This window comes from Podarcis vaucheri, assembly GCF_965113315.1.
Source record: "Podarcis vaucheri genome assembly, chromosome: 12".
NCBI classification, from domain to species: Eukaryota; Metazoa; Chordata; class Lepidosauria; order Squamata; family Lacertidae; genus Podarcis; species Podarcis vaucheri.
Window position 1 is genome coordinate 15,014,504 of NC_138750.1, and position 17,426 is coordinate 15,031,929.

Genomic DNA, 17,426 nt, shown 5'->3' on the forward strand with positions numbered 1-17,426 from the left:
ACATGAGCAGAATGTGTCCTTTTATTTAGAATGCACCTCTGGGTTATTTGTGGGGCATAGGAATTCGTTCATTTTCCGCCCCAAAATATAGTCCGGCCCACGACATGGTCTGAGGGGCGGTGGACCGGCCCACAGCTGAAAAAGGTTGCTGACCCCTGAACTAGTTCAACCCCCTGCAATGCAGTAATCTCAGCTAAAGCATCCATGACAGATGGCCTTCCAACCTCGGCTTAAAACCCTTAAAAAGAGAATCAGGCAGACCAGGAGCGAAGCCAACACAGAACCAGGAATGGAGCCTGAAAGCATCTCGCTGTTCGTTGGGAAGAACTGGCTTTTCAGGCGTGAACACTGCTTACCTGTCTGAAAGGTGGGGTGTTTTTGTAACCGACAAATCAGTGAAACGCTGGCTGGCAATTCAAGGGAAAGTAGCCGAGACCTGAAAGAAGGATATTGTTGAGAATTTATCGTGAGAATTTAGTAAAGCAGCCAAGTTCAGATCATTCATCTCTGCCGTCTGTCAAGGGATGACATCATTGCACCGCTCAACCTGGAGAGATTTCCTGTTGACAGTTTTTTCCCCTGCCCTTATTAGTCAGTGCAAAGCCGTTGCGCAGTAATACAGGCCAGAGTTTGTGCTAAAGGTCTGTCAACATTCCCCGGCCCACTTTGTGGAAGAATGGGCAAGTTTTTCCTCAGAAGGGCAGCACAGGCTGATGGCACATGCAACACCCCAGGGTGACATTCCCTGAGCCTCCATCACAAACTACCACAGCTGAAAGCTCAGCTCTGTAACTGCTTCATGTGGTGAGGCAATATGAAGCATCTTTATGAGCAATGAAGTGTCCTGAGGCTCTGGGCTGGTCCCACTGATCACTTCCTAGACAGGAAGGAATATATAAGACCTACATTGGCTCCCAGTACATTTCCGAGCACAACTCAAAGTGTTGGTGCTGACCTTTAAAGCCCTAAATGGCCTCAGCCCGGTATATCTGAAGGAGCGTCTCCATCCCCATTGTTCAGCCCGGACACTGAGGTCCAGCTCCAAGGGCCTTCTGGCGGTTCCTTCCCTGCAAGAAGTGAGGTTACAGGGAACCAGGCAGAGGGCCTTCTTGGTAGTGGTGCCCGCCCTGTGGAACGCCCTCCCATCAGATGTCAAGGAGATAAACAACTATCTGACTTTTAGAAGACATCTGAAGGCAGCCCTGTTTAGGGAAGTTTTTAATGTTTGCAGTTTTATTCTGTTTAATATTCTGTTGGAAGCTGCCCAGAGTGGTTGGGGAACTGAGTTTTTGCCTGAGGAGCAACAGTTTTCCTGGCTGTGTAGTGTTTTCATGGGTTCTTCAGATCCGATTCCTGGCTTTATTCTTCATCTCTGACTTGTGGCCGGGCCCCTTGGCTCTCATGCCCTGGCACAACTCCTGGCTCCCTTCTGACAGCGGCTCAGCCCTGAAAGTCTTACCGTCCCAGAACATCTCTCCCATGAGCAACTTGTGTTGCTCTACAGATTGAGACCATGCAGGTGTTAAAAGTCCCAGCAGTGAACACTGAGCAACCAAATGAACCACAGCAGAGGATGCAGGCATACCTGTCCGTATCGCATCCTTGTTGAGAAATGTCCCTGTCCTTTGGAACATGCTTTGTAAATGGGGGGACGGGAAACGTGCGACTACATCTCCCAGCCAACATGGTCAATATTCAGGGATGGTGAGAGCTGGAGAGCCTCAGGGTCCTCATCCCTTTTGTAAAGAGTTCTAGCGTTGCCTACAGTGGTCCATGATGAAATAGAAAAAGGCCCTGAGCAGTCAGCCCTGAGTCCCAAAACACAAATCGCTTTTTGTGAAAACATCTCAGCCTTATTTAGGAATGAGTGGTGCTATTGCTGTGTTATCACTTGATGGCTGGGACCAAACTTCTTTGCTATAGCGAAGGGGCGGCTTAATCAACCAGTAGATTCCCACCATGCTCGTTTATTTATGTACATTTATTATTGTCTGGTATATGCAAAGGGGGCTTTAAACACCTGTGATTTCTAATGAACTTCGCCGTAACTGTGTAGCTATAGGTTTACTGCATGCTACGTAAGTTCTTTGCCATAAAAGGGGTTCCTGTAGAGGAGAGTCGCGTTTTTATTTCCTTCATTTCGTAATGTGCTTCGTAACTCATTTTTAAGCAAATGAATGTGATTTGTAATTGTCACCAAGAAAGATACGCTGGTCATTTCCACTACGGAAAGTGCAATGATAAACACAGTTATGTCGACATAAGATTCCATTGAACTCTGTGTCGCGTATGACTCAATCTGAATTCGCTTGCGAAATTAAGGTTTACAAATCCCAGAGGGGATACAGTGTCTAGAACCACTAGACTTCATCTGCACATGCAGAAACTACAGTGGTACCTCGGATTCAGAACTTAATTTGTTCCGGAGGTCCGTTCTTAACCTGAAACTGTTCTTAACCTGAAGCACCACTTTAGCTAATGGGGCCTCCCGCTGCCGCCACGCTGTAATTCTGTAATTCTGTAAGCTGTTTTGGTATGTCAGCTGATCCATGTGCTAAAATCAGGGCCTACATACAGGTCAGTCGACCCTCCCAGTGTCCCTATTTTCCAGGGACAGTCCCACATATACAGAAGCTATCCTGGTTTCTGATTTGATCCTAGAATGTCCCACTTAGGATGTCCCTATTTTCATTGGAGAAATGTCTGAGGGTAGGGTATGGAGTTATCTGACCCTTGGGCCATCTGAAGGCAGCTTTCTATAGGGAACATTTTAAATGTTTGATTATGTTTTTATATCTGTTGGGAGCTGCCCAGAGTGTCTGAGATAACCCAGATAGATAGGTGGGGTATATCAATACAGTTGGTACCTCGGGTTACATATGCTTCAGGTTACAGACTCCGCTAACCCAGAAATAGTACCTCGGGTTAAAAACTTTGTTTCAGGATGAGAACAGAAATTGTGCTCCGATGGCGCGGCGGCAGCAGGAAGCCCCATTAGCTAAAGTGATGCTTCAAGTTAAGAACAGTTTCAGGTTAAGAACGGACCTCCGGAACAAATTAAGTTCTTAACCCGAGGTACCGCTGTATCAATATTAATAATAATACAGTCGTACCTTGGAAGTCGAATGGAATCTGTTCCGGAAGTCTGTTCAACTTCCAAAACATTCGGAAACCAAAGCATGGCTTCCTGCAGCCAATTGGAAACCGTGGAAACACTGTCAGACATTCAGGCTCCACAGAATGTTCGCAATTGGGAACACTCACTTCCAGGCTTGTGGCGTTCGGTAGCCAAAATGTCTGAGTAATAGTAATAATAATAATAATAATAATAATAATAATAATAATAATAATAGGACATCTTAACTTTCATCGAAACATTGTTGAAGGGTATGTGAGAGAAGGGTTGGTCTGGCCCCAGATTCCTCTCATATTTTATACCCAGTTTCCGGGTACCAAATGCAAAGCAAAATAAATGACAGAACTAGCTTTTTTGGAGATGTGCTGAATTGAGGCCTCGGGTGCATGTGTTGCTTTGCACTGCTACTACCGAGGCCAATCAGTGTCAACTGCAGCCTGTAACAAATGCCGCCCGAAGAAGTATCCTTGAAAAGAAAAACCAAAAATTCAGCATTTTACATGGTGCCATTAATGGTATCTGACGGGAAGCTAAATAAACTCCCATCATGTATTACTAATTTATAACAAAGCACAGATAGCGTGGAGAACCAATTGCTTGGAATCAATAGAGATTTAACGACCTGTAGAGGGGGAAATAAAGCATTCTGTCAAAAATGCAGAAGGCGCTAATGAAGTATGTATTAGGGCACCAAACAAGAGAAAAGAAATTATAAGAGAACCTGTCAGCGTTGTAGATGGTAGAAATGCACGGATCCATCCAAGGAGGGAGATATTTTGCTCACAGTCAGAGCCGGCCCAAGCATGAGGCAGGTGAGGCCAGTGCTTCAGGAGGCAGAAGACCTTCAGGTGGCAGGCCCTTGGGTGCCCTGCCTGCCCCGCTGCCTCCACCAGCACTGGAGAAGTGCTGCCACCTTTGGCACCGATTCTGAGAGATTTGGGATAAGATCTCACCTGAAATCACACGAGATCCTGTGGAGTGTGCAAGATCTCACACGATTCTAGGCAAGACCTCGCCCCAAATCAGTGCAGTCTTGGGGCAGTGGTACTTACCTGACCTCATATTTAGAGTCTCCTGTGAGTCATTGCTGCGTCCTGGGAGTGGCTGGGGAAATCCAACTAGAAGGGGGGGGGGGTATAAATATATTATTATTATTATTATTATTATTATTATTATTATTATTATTATGGAAGGAGAGAGGAGGTGGCAGGGAGGCTTCTCCTTTCAAAGAAACAGCAGTGACTCAGTCAGTGCTTTTTTTCCTTAAAAAAATGTTTAGGGTTACTCTCATTCCCCTACTCTACAGTAGTACCTCGGGTTAAGTACTTAATTCGTTCCGGAGGTCCGTTCTTAACCTGAAACTGTTCTTAACCTGAAGCACTACTTTAGCTAATGGGGCCTCCTGCTGCTGCCGCCGCGCCGCCTGAGCTCGATTTCTGTTTTTATTCTGAAGTAAAGTTCTTAACCTGAAGCACTATTTCTGGGTTAGCGGAGTCTGTAACCTGAAGTGTATGTAACCTGAAGCGTATGTAACCCGAGGTACCACTGTACTGCCCCTCACTGAGGCCAAACTTAGATTCACAAAATGTTTAGGGTTATGCGTACCCCTGCATCCCCCCCCCCGAAGAAAACTGGACTCAGTTGTCAAGAGGTCAGCTTTGTGCTGTCATTTGATCATGCCATCCACTACTGATTGGGCCAGTAAGCCTAACCATGTAACAATATAATCTGATTCACCTAATATTGGGTTGGGGAAAACAGAATTTCTTTAAAGACTCACTGATTTTATGGGACCCACAATTCTGCTCACATTTATTTATCTAAGTTTATTCCCTTCTGTCTCTAGTAGAAGACAGTTGGTGATATACACAATAACAATTCAAATAAGTAGAATATTGTGTGTGGGGGGGTTAATGTCAGAGTGATTTATCTACCTTTTTTCCCTTCTGTCTCCAGCTGGAGACAGTTGGTGATATACACAATATCAATTCAAATAAGTAGAATATTGTGTGTGTGTTTTTTTAATGCCAGAATGATCCTCCCTTCTGCTTAGGATGGGGAAAGGGGTGTGATTTAGAGCAGAGAAATGGCAAGTGGACAAAGGGTTAAACTCATTTGCACTCTCCACTGTTGGTCTCCTTTAAATTGCCCACTCCCAAAGCTGCATTTCCATAGAAACAGAAAATTGTAGGGGAAACCTCCTCTAGATGCTTTGTGAGCCTCGTGACTCATTTTACAATTCTTAATAATAATAATAATAATAATAATAATAATAATAATTTATTATTTGTACCCCACCCATCTGGCTGGGTTTCCAGTTTATCGACATCTTTCTCCAGTTGTGGCACTAGCCTGGGAGTTCCCCAAATGCTAAAGATTGCTAGAAGTTCAGAGAGATCTGGTGGTCCTTTTGTTTCATTTCTGTAGATTTTTAAGAAATCTGGCTGTGCTTGTTAAATCCAAAACTGACAGGGTTGCCATACATCCAGAATTTTCTGGATATATCCGGAATACTGCAGTCAGCAGCAGTGTCCGGGCAGTGATCACCCAAATGTCCAGGGAAATCTGGACGTATGGCAGCCCATGTTGACAGTGCCTTTGTTTCCATTTTTCCATAAAATCGGTCCAAAACGGCATTTTTTTGCAATTTTGCCAAAAGAGCTGAACAACTTTGGACAAAACTAAGAAAAGCTCCTGCCTCCCTCAAGCTCAGCAGCTTTGGCCAAAAATGCTTTTCTGTCCGGATTTTCACTGTTTGAAATATGGCAACCCTGAGCTTATTTACAGGAGAGATTTCTAATTTCACAAGGAAGGAGTTAAGTTAGTATGGTTTGGTTGCAAACGTAGCAATGACTGCAAGGAAGTGTGTGTTTTATACATGTCAGGAAATCCCCAATTGAACAGGCCACGCCTCTTCCTATTTTTGTATGGCATAGTGAATACAGTCAGAAGAAAGATCCCATGTAAAGAGCTGTAAGATATAGGGATTACTCACACTTACCTTTGCTCTGCTCTTTCCAGGCATGGTCAACGGCCAAGTTCCTTCTCTGAGCACCACTCCTTTTTGTCGTTGTTCCAGAGCTTTCCTCCCTAAAAACACTCTTTAAAGCTCAATCGGAGCAAATGTCAATCCGTGGAAAATCCGAATTGATGTTTGCTCTGATTTGGCTTTAAAGAATGGGTTTTCATGGGGAAAGCTTGGTTGGGGCAAAAGAAAAGAAAAACCCCCACACTCGGACATGGAACATTAAGGCACAGGTTCCTGGAAAAAGCAGGGCAAAAAGTGTGGATAAACCCACAGGTGGTGATAGACATTAGGCAAATGGCTTGTCTCAACAAACCAATTGGGATTTCTGTGCATTTTTTATACTTTGGTATCCTGTTCCTTGATGGGTGTCGCGCCCCCTTAATATTCCCAGGGAAGGCTGGAAAAGCCATACAGTGGTACCTCGGGTTATATACGCTTCAGGTTACAGACTCCGCTAACCCAGAAATAGTGCTTCAGGTTAAGAAATTCGCTTCAGGATGAGAACAGAAATCATGCTCCAGCGGCAGCAGGAGGCTCCATTAGCTAAAGTTGGGGTTAAGAACAGTTTCAGGTTAAGAACAGACCTCCGGAACGAATTAAGTACTTAACCCGAGGTACCACTGTATCTGGTGCCTCTCTTGTCTTCCAGTTCCTCAGCACACTTAGAAATATTGTTCTTACCATGGGAATTGTAATTTGCCCTGCTCCCTGGATTGAATTGGGAGGCAGGAGAAACTGCAGATCCCATACTCTCTGGCATAATTTCTTGCAGGGAAGCATAGATTTTATAGCACTCTCCACATGCCATTTTAATGGCGGTTGTGTTCGCAATATGGGCTTAAAACACAGCAAAAATGGAAAGAAGTCCCAGCAAAAGAAGAATGGATACAAAAACTTATGGAATATGTACATAGCTGTCAACTTTTCCCTTTTCTTGCGAGGAATCCTATTGGGAATAAGGGAATTTCCCTTTAAAAAAGGGAAAAGTTGACAGCTATGAATATGTAGAAATGGTGAAACTTACCGGAAAAATAAGAAATCAAGATAACAAACTTTTTATAAAAGAATGGAAATGGTTTATAATGGAATATTTACAAACAAACTGTAAACAGATAAGAACATTGGCAGGATTATTGTAATAACCTGCAGCTTTACAAGAGTATATATTTAAAGTAGATGAATGAATGAACAAATTAAGTTAATTTGGATATGCAGTAAATATTAAAAATAAATTGAAGGAACCGCAGAAAGAGGGGGAAGGAAGTCGAGTTTTGAAATGCTAAAATGATTGTAAAATTATTGAAATGTATAAAATTGAAAACCATAAATAAAGTATATAAATAATAAAAATAAAAAGCACAGCAAGATGGTCTGCCTCCACTGTGTTTCAAACCACATTTTTATTTTATTTATCTATTTGAAGGTCAGTGGTTCAAATCCCCGCGATGGGATGAGCTCCCATTGCTCGGTCCCTGCTCCTGCCAACCTAGCAGTTTGAAAGCATGAAGTGCAAGTAGATAAATAAGTACTACTCCGGCGGGAAGGTAAACGGTGTTTCTGTGTGCTGCTCTGGTTCGCCAGAAGCGGCTTAGTCATGCTGGTCACATGACTCGGAAGCTGTACGCTGGCTCCCTCGGCCAATAAAGCAAGATGAGCGCCGCAACCCTAGAGTCGGCCACGACTGGACCTAATGGTCAGGGGTCCCTTGACCTTTTTATTTGCACATTTGCCGTGCCCATCTGCATGGGTGGATGTGCTTCCAAGTTGTCTGATCTCAGTGCACACCAGTGGGCAGGAATACTTTCATATGGCTAACATTCTCCAATCGGAGTGAAGCTGTATGAAGTCTCCAGACATGAGGTCTGAGGCATTGTCTCCATTATTTTACATCTACAGGGCGGAATGAATGAATGAATGTTTATTATTAGGCTAAACAGCCAGCATAGTAATAAACGGAATTTCAGGTTAATTTTTACATAAACATTAAAACAGTCAAAGTGGAATTTAACAATCAATATACTAATTAAATAGATTTAAAATAGGTGTCCAAGGAAATATGGATCCCATTAAAAGTTTGTTTTTAAAAAAGAGGAATTTGACTGTGAGCTGTCTCAATTTATGACTGGTTTGTGGAACTGTATAATCTTTTGCTTTCTTTGACTTGCGGCTATTGCACAAAATCTAGCTATATTTCCACAGGACAGACAGGTCTTCATGTGACAAAATGTATTCATATCCTGATTTTATAAGCTGAGATGTCATTGGGAGGGAAGTAATTGCTAAAACCAAAGTGGAAGAATGAATTTATGTGCTTTATACACAAGGGTACAGTGTGGTGCTTTGAAGAATCTTGATCAGGGTTCTGGGTTTCAGCTCCAAAGCCAAAAAGAGAAACTTCCCTGGTCTTGAGGTCTCACTGTTTTTGCTGCTACATTCTCTCCAGATCAGCATATCTGCTTGTTATGAGGAGACACATTTTAAGACCGCATTATCCATTTCCAAATTGAAACAGAACTGGAAATCCTGAATGTAATGAGAGAGACTGTTGGGGGAAATAATTTCTTGACCTGCCTGGCAAAACTGTATTATCAGGCTTAATTAGCTGGTATGGCATGAGGTATGTCTAACACCACCTGCAATGGGGATCTTGATAATAATAAAGGTTAACGATTCGATGCAAACCTTTAAACTAACACAGTCGATGCCAAGTGCTGCAGCTAATTCACAGAGATGGCATGTCTTGTTTTCGGTAAAAGGCTTAATGCTGGGAAGCACCGTAAACTGCTTCTTTATTGCCCTGTATACAGATGTCTCCATCTTTTTTATTTTCTGACAGGTCCTTACAACTTTACGAGGACACAAGGTTTTGGCGAGGCAGGTTGACCTATGAATAGAGGATTCCGTAGCTGCCGAAGATTGTGGCTGCTCACAGTGAAGGCCTTCAACTTTGCCCATTGACTTTGAGGGCCCCAGCCCCCACAAATATATTATTGTGGGTGCCAAAGTACCCACAGGCCCCCTGGAGTTGACTCCAGTGGAGGATTCAATCGTGAAACCCATCTCTTTGTAAGAAAAGCACACAGAATGCCTAAGACATCAGCTTTTCCCTTGGGTCCAAGACACTATGGTTTTAACAATTGCCAATGAAGGCATCTTCTTCTATGTGTCCCTCTGTAAGTTTCAGTTAGTTTTTCTAATAAGGCTGTTTCCCATTGTTATGGAAATTATGGGGGGGCACATCTTTAAAGTTGTTAAATGTTACAAATATTATGCATAAATGTATCCTTTCGACTTAACAGCTCAGGGAAGTTACCTAGCTTTAACAATCATATAAAATCAACTCCTTGGCCAGTTTCCGCCATTTCAACATTATTTTGACCTTGGAAAAAATGACTCTTTTCCCTGCACGCCTCCTACCCCAGGAAGTGCCCAGAGGTGACAATTGCTGAGCTGATTGTTGGCCAAGGAAAGCCCAATCTCATCCCCAGACTTGCCAAGGGGTCCAGACATGCAAAGGAAGTTCCATTGTACTTTGGGTGGTGGGACTTTAGAGATGTTTGCCTATGCTAATCTTATACCTGGGTTTTGCCCTGACATGTCTGCTTATGCTAATCTTGCACCAAGGACTTGTCTGGACATGTTTGCCAAGGTTAAACTAGTATAACCCCTGTCTACCCCTCCGCTTTTGTGACATATAAGTGATGTAGCAATGATGCTGTACGAACTGTATTCTGGGATATGGTGGGAAAGTTTTAAAAGTCCTTGTCACCCCATCCTCGGGGTTCAAAATTCCTCTTTGAACCTGTTGTGCAATAAACTTTGGTCTACAGCTGTTTGCTCCGGTTGGTGGCTGGACTCCTTCCTTTATTCCACAGGGACCCGCGGGCTCTGCCCGACGAGCTGGGTGACTGAGCAGCCTCGCACCTAGATTTTTCCGTAACACCCATACTGTCTGATACCATTGGTCCATGCTTACTCCTGACTGGTCTCTCCAGTGTCTGGCTATGATGTTTCTGGCTGCTGAGAGTAGGTGGGTTATGAGCTCTTTGTGTTGTGAGTGGGCAGTATTATCTAGGACTGTTAATGTGGTATGAGTGCAGGTCTGTGCTATAAAGGCAAACACAATGGCAAACATTGTAAGTTTTATTCCAACCCTAGCAATGCCTTTTATGTTTGGGAATGACTCAATACTGTGGATAACTCAGTGAGGATCCTAATCAGCCAGGTGTTAATTGGTGTCCGGATAGCACTTACGTGATGATGAAGCTAACTCCAATGTGTTAAAGCCGAGTTAAAACAATATTAGCTTTTGTTAATTGTTGAGTTCAATTGCTGAAAGGCACCTAAAAAAAAACATTGTACAGGTACTAGATTCAGGTAGATAGCCATGTTGGTCTGACGCAGTCGAAATATATATTTTATTTAATTTTTAAATTGTCCAGTGGCACCTTAGAGACCAACTAAGTTTGTTCTTGGTATGAGCTTTCGTGTGCATGCACACTTCTTCAGATACACATGATACACACATGTACATGAAAGCTCATACCAAGAACAAACTTAGTTGGTCTCTAAGGTGCTACTGGACAATTTTTTTATTTTTTATATATATTTCTAGGACAATGCTTATTTAATGGAGACACCATTGATAGAATCTTTCAAGGAGTTGGAGGTGATGTTTATAAGTGGTCCATGTTTCACATGCAGACAGTAAGCTTGCAACAACTTGCTTCCAACAACTGGGAAAGTCACAGTGTGGATTTCATATGCCCTTCATTGCCCGGGAAGATTTCTTCCTCTGGGGAAAATGTTTTATACTAGTACAGTCCTGATTAGGAAGTGGTTAATAATAATAATAATAATAATAATAATAATAATAATAATTTATTATTTATACCCGCCCATCTGGCTGGGCTTCCCCAGCCACTCTGGGCGGCTTCCAAAAGAATATTAAAATACTATAATACATCAAACATTAAAAGCTTCCCGAAACAGGGCTGCCTTCAGATGTCTTCTAAAAGCCTGGTAGTTGTTGTTCTCTTTGACATCTGGTGGGAGGGTGTTCCACAGGGAAGGCGCCACTACCGAGAAGGCCCTCTGCCTGGTTCCCTGTAACTTGGCTTCTCACAGTGAGGGAACTGCCAGAAGGCCCTCGGTGCTGGACCTCAGTGTCCGGGTAGAACGATGGGGGTGGAGACGCTCCTTCAGATATACTGGGAACAGTTTAGGGAACTGTCACTTCCTCCTGCTCATTGGGAACCAGGGGTGCCAACTTAAATAAAATATTGGGAGGGTCCAGACAAGCCCCACTCCACATAATCGATTGCAAGATGTGGCACCCCCCCCCCATTTGAATGGCAATTCCCATCAACTGGGGGGACGAGGACAGTTCCCTCAAATATGTAATGGGGGGGGCAAAGGGATCTTGGCCCCTAGGAGTAGGCTCCTATGTTGGGAACAATGCACATCACCTCCCTATGACTGGGTCTTTTATTGTTGTTCAGGTCAGTTTGACGGCTTTGATGTTGTGGTTGATTTTGTTTCCTTTGGGCAGTGTGGTTTGCCAAGCCCACGCCAGATCCTCTAATAAATCTGGCGTCGCAGGATATGTCCACTCCAAAGAGGAATTGTCTTTCCTGCATCTTAATTGTGTTTTATTGGCTTAATTTGGCTTTTATCTGAACTCCTTGCATTTGAGTGCCTTGTAGCTTAATATTTGCTTCTCGTGTGGTTCCAATGAACCTTTCTGTGCTGAGACTCTTAAATGCACATATGCTTTTCTGGGAGAGAGAGAAAAGTCCAGTTTCTTTCTCCAGCGTTAAGAATCCTGTGAGAACTCACCAGTGATGCTGTGTGCATAGCACATTATTTTCAAAATGTCACCACCAAGTTAATTCACTATAATTACCCTTGCACCTAATCAAAGGTTCTCAGTGAGAAAGCTTGCTAATGGGGAGGTGAGCTTTACTCTGAACACGGCCGCCCCATCTCCAAGGATTATGCCAGTAGATCGCAGAAAGGTTTCCACATTGATTTCTTCAGCATCTCTTTCCCCTCCTCATCCTGATCAAACCTCGGTATCTGGCGTCAGTCTCCAATATCTCCAGACTCCTGCTGATGCCTGTCACTGTTGACAGTATTGAACTGAATGGACAGGTGGTTTGGCAGAGTACAAGGCAGTTTCCCCGTGTTCCTAAGCTGCAACCGAAATTGTTTCTTCACTATCAGAAAGAAGTTGTATCTGCGGCTGACGCTTGCAATTCCCAGGTGCAAATCCTTATTAAGAAGACGCGATAGCCCCTGAAGTCGAGAAAGAAAGAGATAAGTGTAGTTGTTGCTTCTGAATGTATGGGATGAAAGCAACGCGTATTATTTTATTTTTGTGTGTAATCTTGGGAGTGGAAGAAGTAACCTATTGTTTGCATCTCTGCCAGGGTTTAGCTAGATATCTGGTCAGATAGGGCTTTTTTTTTTTGTATGATCTGGCTGAGCTGATAAAAATAGACCTGCCTGGCCACATGGAAACTCCCTCTCTGGAGATTTGGAAGAAGTTGAATAGTACTTAAGCGGCACAAAAGCCTGTGAAATCAAACCATTAGAAAACCATCTCTGTCCCCTCCTTTCCACTGTGATAAAGAAGCTGGGATGTTTCCTTTCATCCTGCACAGACTGATAGGTGGTGAGTACTTCTTCTCACAACATTTACTATGTGGGAAGTGGGGGGGGGGGGAGAAGGAGCTCCCAGGTTTTCAGTAGCCCTGCTTTCTTCTCTTCCCCAATCCCCAGCCCTATTATTACAGGGGAGAACATGTGAGTGCTGATAGCGTGGCCTGGGTTTGGAGGTGTTAAACCTAAGGGAGCAACAGCAGCTGGCTCCCAGCAGAATTCAGGTGAGGGAAGGAGGACATAGAAGAAGGAAGCGGGGAGGCCCTTTCTTGTGCCCTAATTCTGAGCCGCATTTTTCTGACTGCAGCTGGAAACAAGAGGAAGAAAAGGTACCGCAATTATTCGCAGTGAACTCCTGATTGCAGGAGCTATTCCGCTTTCAGAAGCACACCTAGTCCTTCGAAAAATGCCTCCAGACTCCGTATTTTGCAGGAAGGATCCAAGCGCGTCCCAGAACTTTAGATTTGCATTTTTAAAGCAGATTAAAGATCACCATCCTTGCCCAACATAACCCACCTTTTGAAAAAATAAAATAAAAAGTTGCAGCTTGGAAACTGATAGGGACAATGGGTACAGGGGAAGGCTCCCAGGTTGGTTTAAAGGTAAAGGGACCCCTGACCGTTTGGTCCAGTCGCGGCCGACTCTGGAGTTGCGGCGCTCATCTCGCTTTACTGGCCGAGGGAGCTGGCGTACAGCTTCCGGGTCTTGTGGCCAGCAAACCAGAGCAGCACACGGAAATGCCATTTACCTTCCCGCCGGAGCAGTACCTATTTATCTACTTGCATTTTGACGTGCTTTTGAACTTCTAGGTGGGCAGAAGCTGGGACCAAGCAACGGGAGCTCACCCCGTCGTGGGGATTCGAACCACTGATCTTCTGATCGGCAAGCCCTAGGCTCTGTGGTTTAGACCACAATGCCACCCGCATCCCCCCAGGCTGGTTTACAGATCCTTAAATAGAAAAAAAATAATACAGTTCCTGCTCTCAGGTTTAGAATCTAAAAAGTCGCGGCATGAAAGGAACATGGATTGGAGGGGAGGAGGAAATAAGCAAACTCAGGTACATTTCTCCCAATGAGCAGCTGCAAGGGGAGATTGTGCCAAAAGTTACTGCTCTGCATCCCTTTTCTTCCCTCCTCTGTAATAGCGAAATGTACTTCCCTGCCAGGAGACAGTCTATGGAGTGATAGTTTTACCCCTAATGAATGGTGCCCCTACACTTAACCTCCATGAATTTCTCTATGAGGTCATTTAAGTTTGAGCCTAGCCCATTAATACAGGGGCACAAAGGCCCCAAAGCTGCCATAACTCAGTGGTACATCATCTGTCTTGCCTGCAGAAGGTCTCTGGTTCAACCCCTGACACTTCCAGGTAGGGCTGGGAGACTCCTACATGAAACCTTGAAGAATCACTGCCAGGCATTGCATGCAATATGAGCTAGAGTGACCGGTAGGTCTGCCTCAATATAATGCTTTGTTTCCCAAACCTAGGTTCTCAACTGTTTTTGGATTACAATTCCCATCATCCCCATTCCATGATGGGAATTTAAGTTCCAAAGCTGGAGACCCAAAAGCTAGAGGCCTTAGACCCATCCTCACAGCTGGGCAAGTTATTATTATTATTATTATTATTATTATTATTATTATTATTATTATACTACCCTATACCTGGGGGTCTCAGGGCAGTTCACAAAATAAAATAAAGATATAAAACCACAAAAGACATAATAAAAATAAAAACAACAACCCAATAGCCCCCCCCAAAAAACCCACGTTTTAAAAGGGCATAGAAGAAGAAGAGTTTGGATTTGATATCCCGCTTTATCACTTCCCAAAGGAGTCTCAAAGTGGCTAACATTCTCCTTTCCCATCCTCCCCCACAACAAACACTCTGTGAGGTGAGTGGGGCTGAGAGACTTCAAAGAAGTGTGACTGGTCCAAGGTCACCCAGCAGCTGCATGTGGAGGAGCGGAGACGTGAACCCGGTTCCCCAGATTACGTGACTACCGCTCTTAACCACACCACCACACTGACTCTCAAGAATAGGATGTAAAACAGATCAACCAAAGGCCTGGTTAAAAAGGAACGTTTTTGCCTGGCACCTAAAGGTGTATAATGAAGGCGCCAGGTGAACTTCCCTGGGGAGAGCATTCCACAGATGGGGAGCCACTGCAGAGAAGGCCCCGTTCTCATGTTGACAGCCTCTGGACCTCTTGAGGAGGAGGAGGCACATGAAGGAGGGCCTCAGAAGATGATCTCAGGGTCCGGGTAGGTTCATATGGAAAGAGGCAGGCCTTGAGCTATTGCGGTCCTGAGCCATTTAAGGCTTTATAGGTCAAAACCAGCACTGTGAATTTGGCCCAGAAACTAACTGGTAGCCAGTGCAGTCGGACCAGGATCAGTGTACAGTCATACATCTGAAGTCGAACGCCTTGTGAGACGAACGTTTTGGCTCCCGAACCCGGAAGTGATTGTTCTGGTTTGCGAACGTTCTTTGGAACCCGGACGTCTGTTGTGGCTTCCGATTGGCTGCAGGAGCTTCCTGCAGCCAATTGGAAGCTGTGCCTTGGTATCCGAATGTTTTGGAAGTTGAATGGACTTCGGAAATGGATTCTGTTCGACTTCCGAGGTACGACTGTAATATGCTCAAATTGTATTGCTCCAGTGAGCAAGCTGGCCGCTGGATTCTGCACTAGCTGAAGTTTCCAAACCCTACGTATAACGCATTGCAGTGATCTAACCTTGAGGTTACCAGAGTGACAGCAAAGGATCCAGGAAGACCCCCAAGCTGTGAACTGCAGATAGCAGTCTATCACCAACATAACTAGCTGACACCAGGGGAATACTATGGGTTGTAATTAACACCAGTCTCCTTATTTTCCAAAGTGAGATGAAAAGATAGCTGTAAATTTGCACCCAAGTTGCACTCTACTCATGAAAGGCCATCTAAACAGTAGCGGACATCTCAGTCATTTAATGCACCTCAAGGAAACAACAACAAAACAAAGTCAAATCCCACTCCCAGCCTCCTCAAATCATTTCTCAATCCACAGAATCTAGTGCTTTCCAGATTACGAGTAACAGGATTAGGCAGATAAGTGTGCTTGTTTCAATATGCTCTCTCTTCACATACACATGCCCAACTCCCTGCACTTTCTGAATTTTTCCTGGCGAGCATAAATCCACTTAATTACCCCTTTAAAGCACATAGGGAGAAGGATCAGGGTTCAGAAGCACTCTTGCTACTTTAGCACTGAGCATCACGGGGGAAGACAGCAGTTTTCCCCCTCTCCTGACTTTTCCTGGTCTTCCAGCAAAGGCTAGATAGAGAGCCAAAGCAAAACCCAAAGCAAAAGGGGAGTTCTGTTATCATCTGTTTCATGTTGCCAGAGAAATGAACGATCGCTATAAACTTCAGGAGGAATTAACGGGAGAGAAAGAGCAGAGCACACAGAGAAATTATACCAGGTTATTTAATGCCTGGATAATCATGGGGTTTGCTTTTGAAATGTTCTCCTCTTCCAAAACAAGACAATCTCTTCTCACCTTAATGCGCCCCTCTCTTCTTCAATTTGAATAAAAGGCATTATTAATTATAGGGGTTATGACTGGAACCATTTGAGCTTTTCCACACACGACACAGAGGCAATCTTAGGTTTCTTGTGGAATGGGCGTTCAGCAATCAGGTACAGTGGTACCTCGGGTTACATACGCTTCAGGTTAAATATGCTTCAGGTTACAGACTCAGCTAACCCAAAAATAGTACCTCGGGTTAAGAACTTTGCTTCAGGATGAGAACAGAAATCGTGCTCCGGCAGCGTGGCAGCAGCAGGAGGCCCCATTAGCTAAAGTGGTGCTTCAGGTTAAGAACAGTTTCAGGTTAAGAACAGACCTCCAGAACGAATTAAGTTCTTAACCCAAGGTACCACTGTACAACCAACTGCTGCTCCCTCCCTGATAAGGCCACCTGGACGATACATAGGTTTACAGGTGCATTTGTCATATTTACTCTTTGCATTTTTAGGCGTGCACCTAAAACAGCTTCGGTATAAACCCATTTATTCCATTCCTGTTCGGCTCTTCCTCCTCAAGGGGGTTGGTCAAATGGTTGGTTTCCTCTTTCTCTCTTTATATTCACAACAACCCTTCATGTCGGACCCCAGCACAAGAGCAGTCTCATCTTCCTTGATTCCCAGCAAACTGGTATTTAGAAACATGCAGTTAATATGCTATTCTCTGTGAATGTATCTAATTATCTTTTAAAGTTGGCAGCGGTCACTGTGAAAGTGAGTTTTTCATAGTTTAACTATGCTCTGCATTCAGAAATACTTTCTGTTATCTCGAGTCCCATGAGGGGTGGGGAGGCGGAGTATAAATAAATATATTATTATTGTTGGCATCCGTCTGTCTCGAGAGATGATGGAGTGTGCCTCCGGCGGTCAAACCGCTGGAGAATCACAGCACCTGCTGTGGCTGAAGTGGCTGCCTCCTGCATTGTTTTAGCAGCACCAAAGTGGCCTCTCTGGGGTGCAAGCCTGGGCAGTGTGTTGTAGTGGTTAAGAGCGGTAGACTTGTAATCTGGTGAACCGGGTTCGCTTCCCC

At 44.2% G+C, this 17,426-nt stretch overlaps 1 long non-coding RNA gene across 1 annotated transcript; it reads right to left on the reverse strand.

Moving 5' to 3' along the window:
• Positions 1-11,870: 11,870 nt before the first annotated feature.
• Positions 11,871-15,257, reverse strand: LOC309515392. The gene is made up of 2 exons (XR_014212453.1): positions 15,197-15,257; positions 11,871-12,461 (listed from the first exon to the last, which is right to left on the reverse strand). It is a non-coding gene; the product is annotated as an uncharacterized lncRNA (long non-coding RNA).
• Between the last annotated feature and the right edge of the window lie 2,169 nt (positions 15,258-17,426).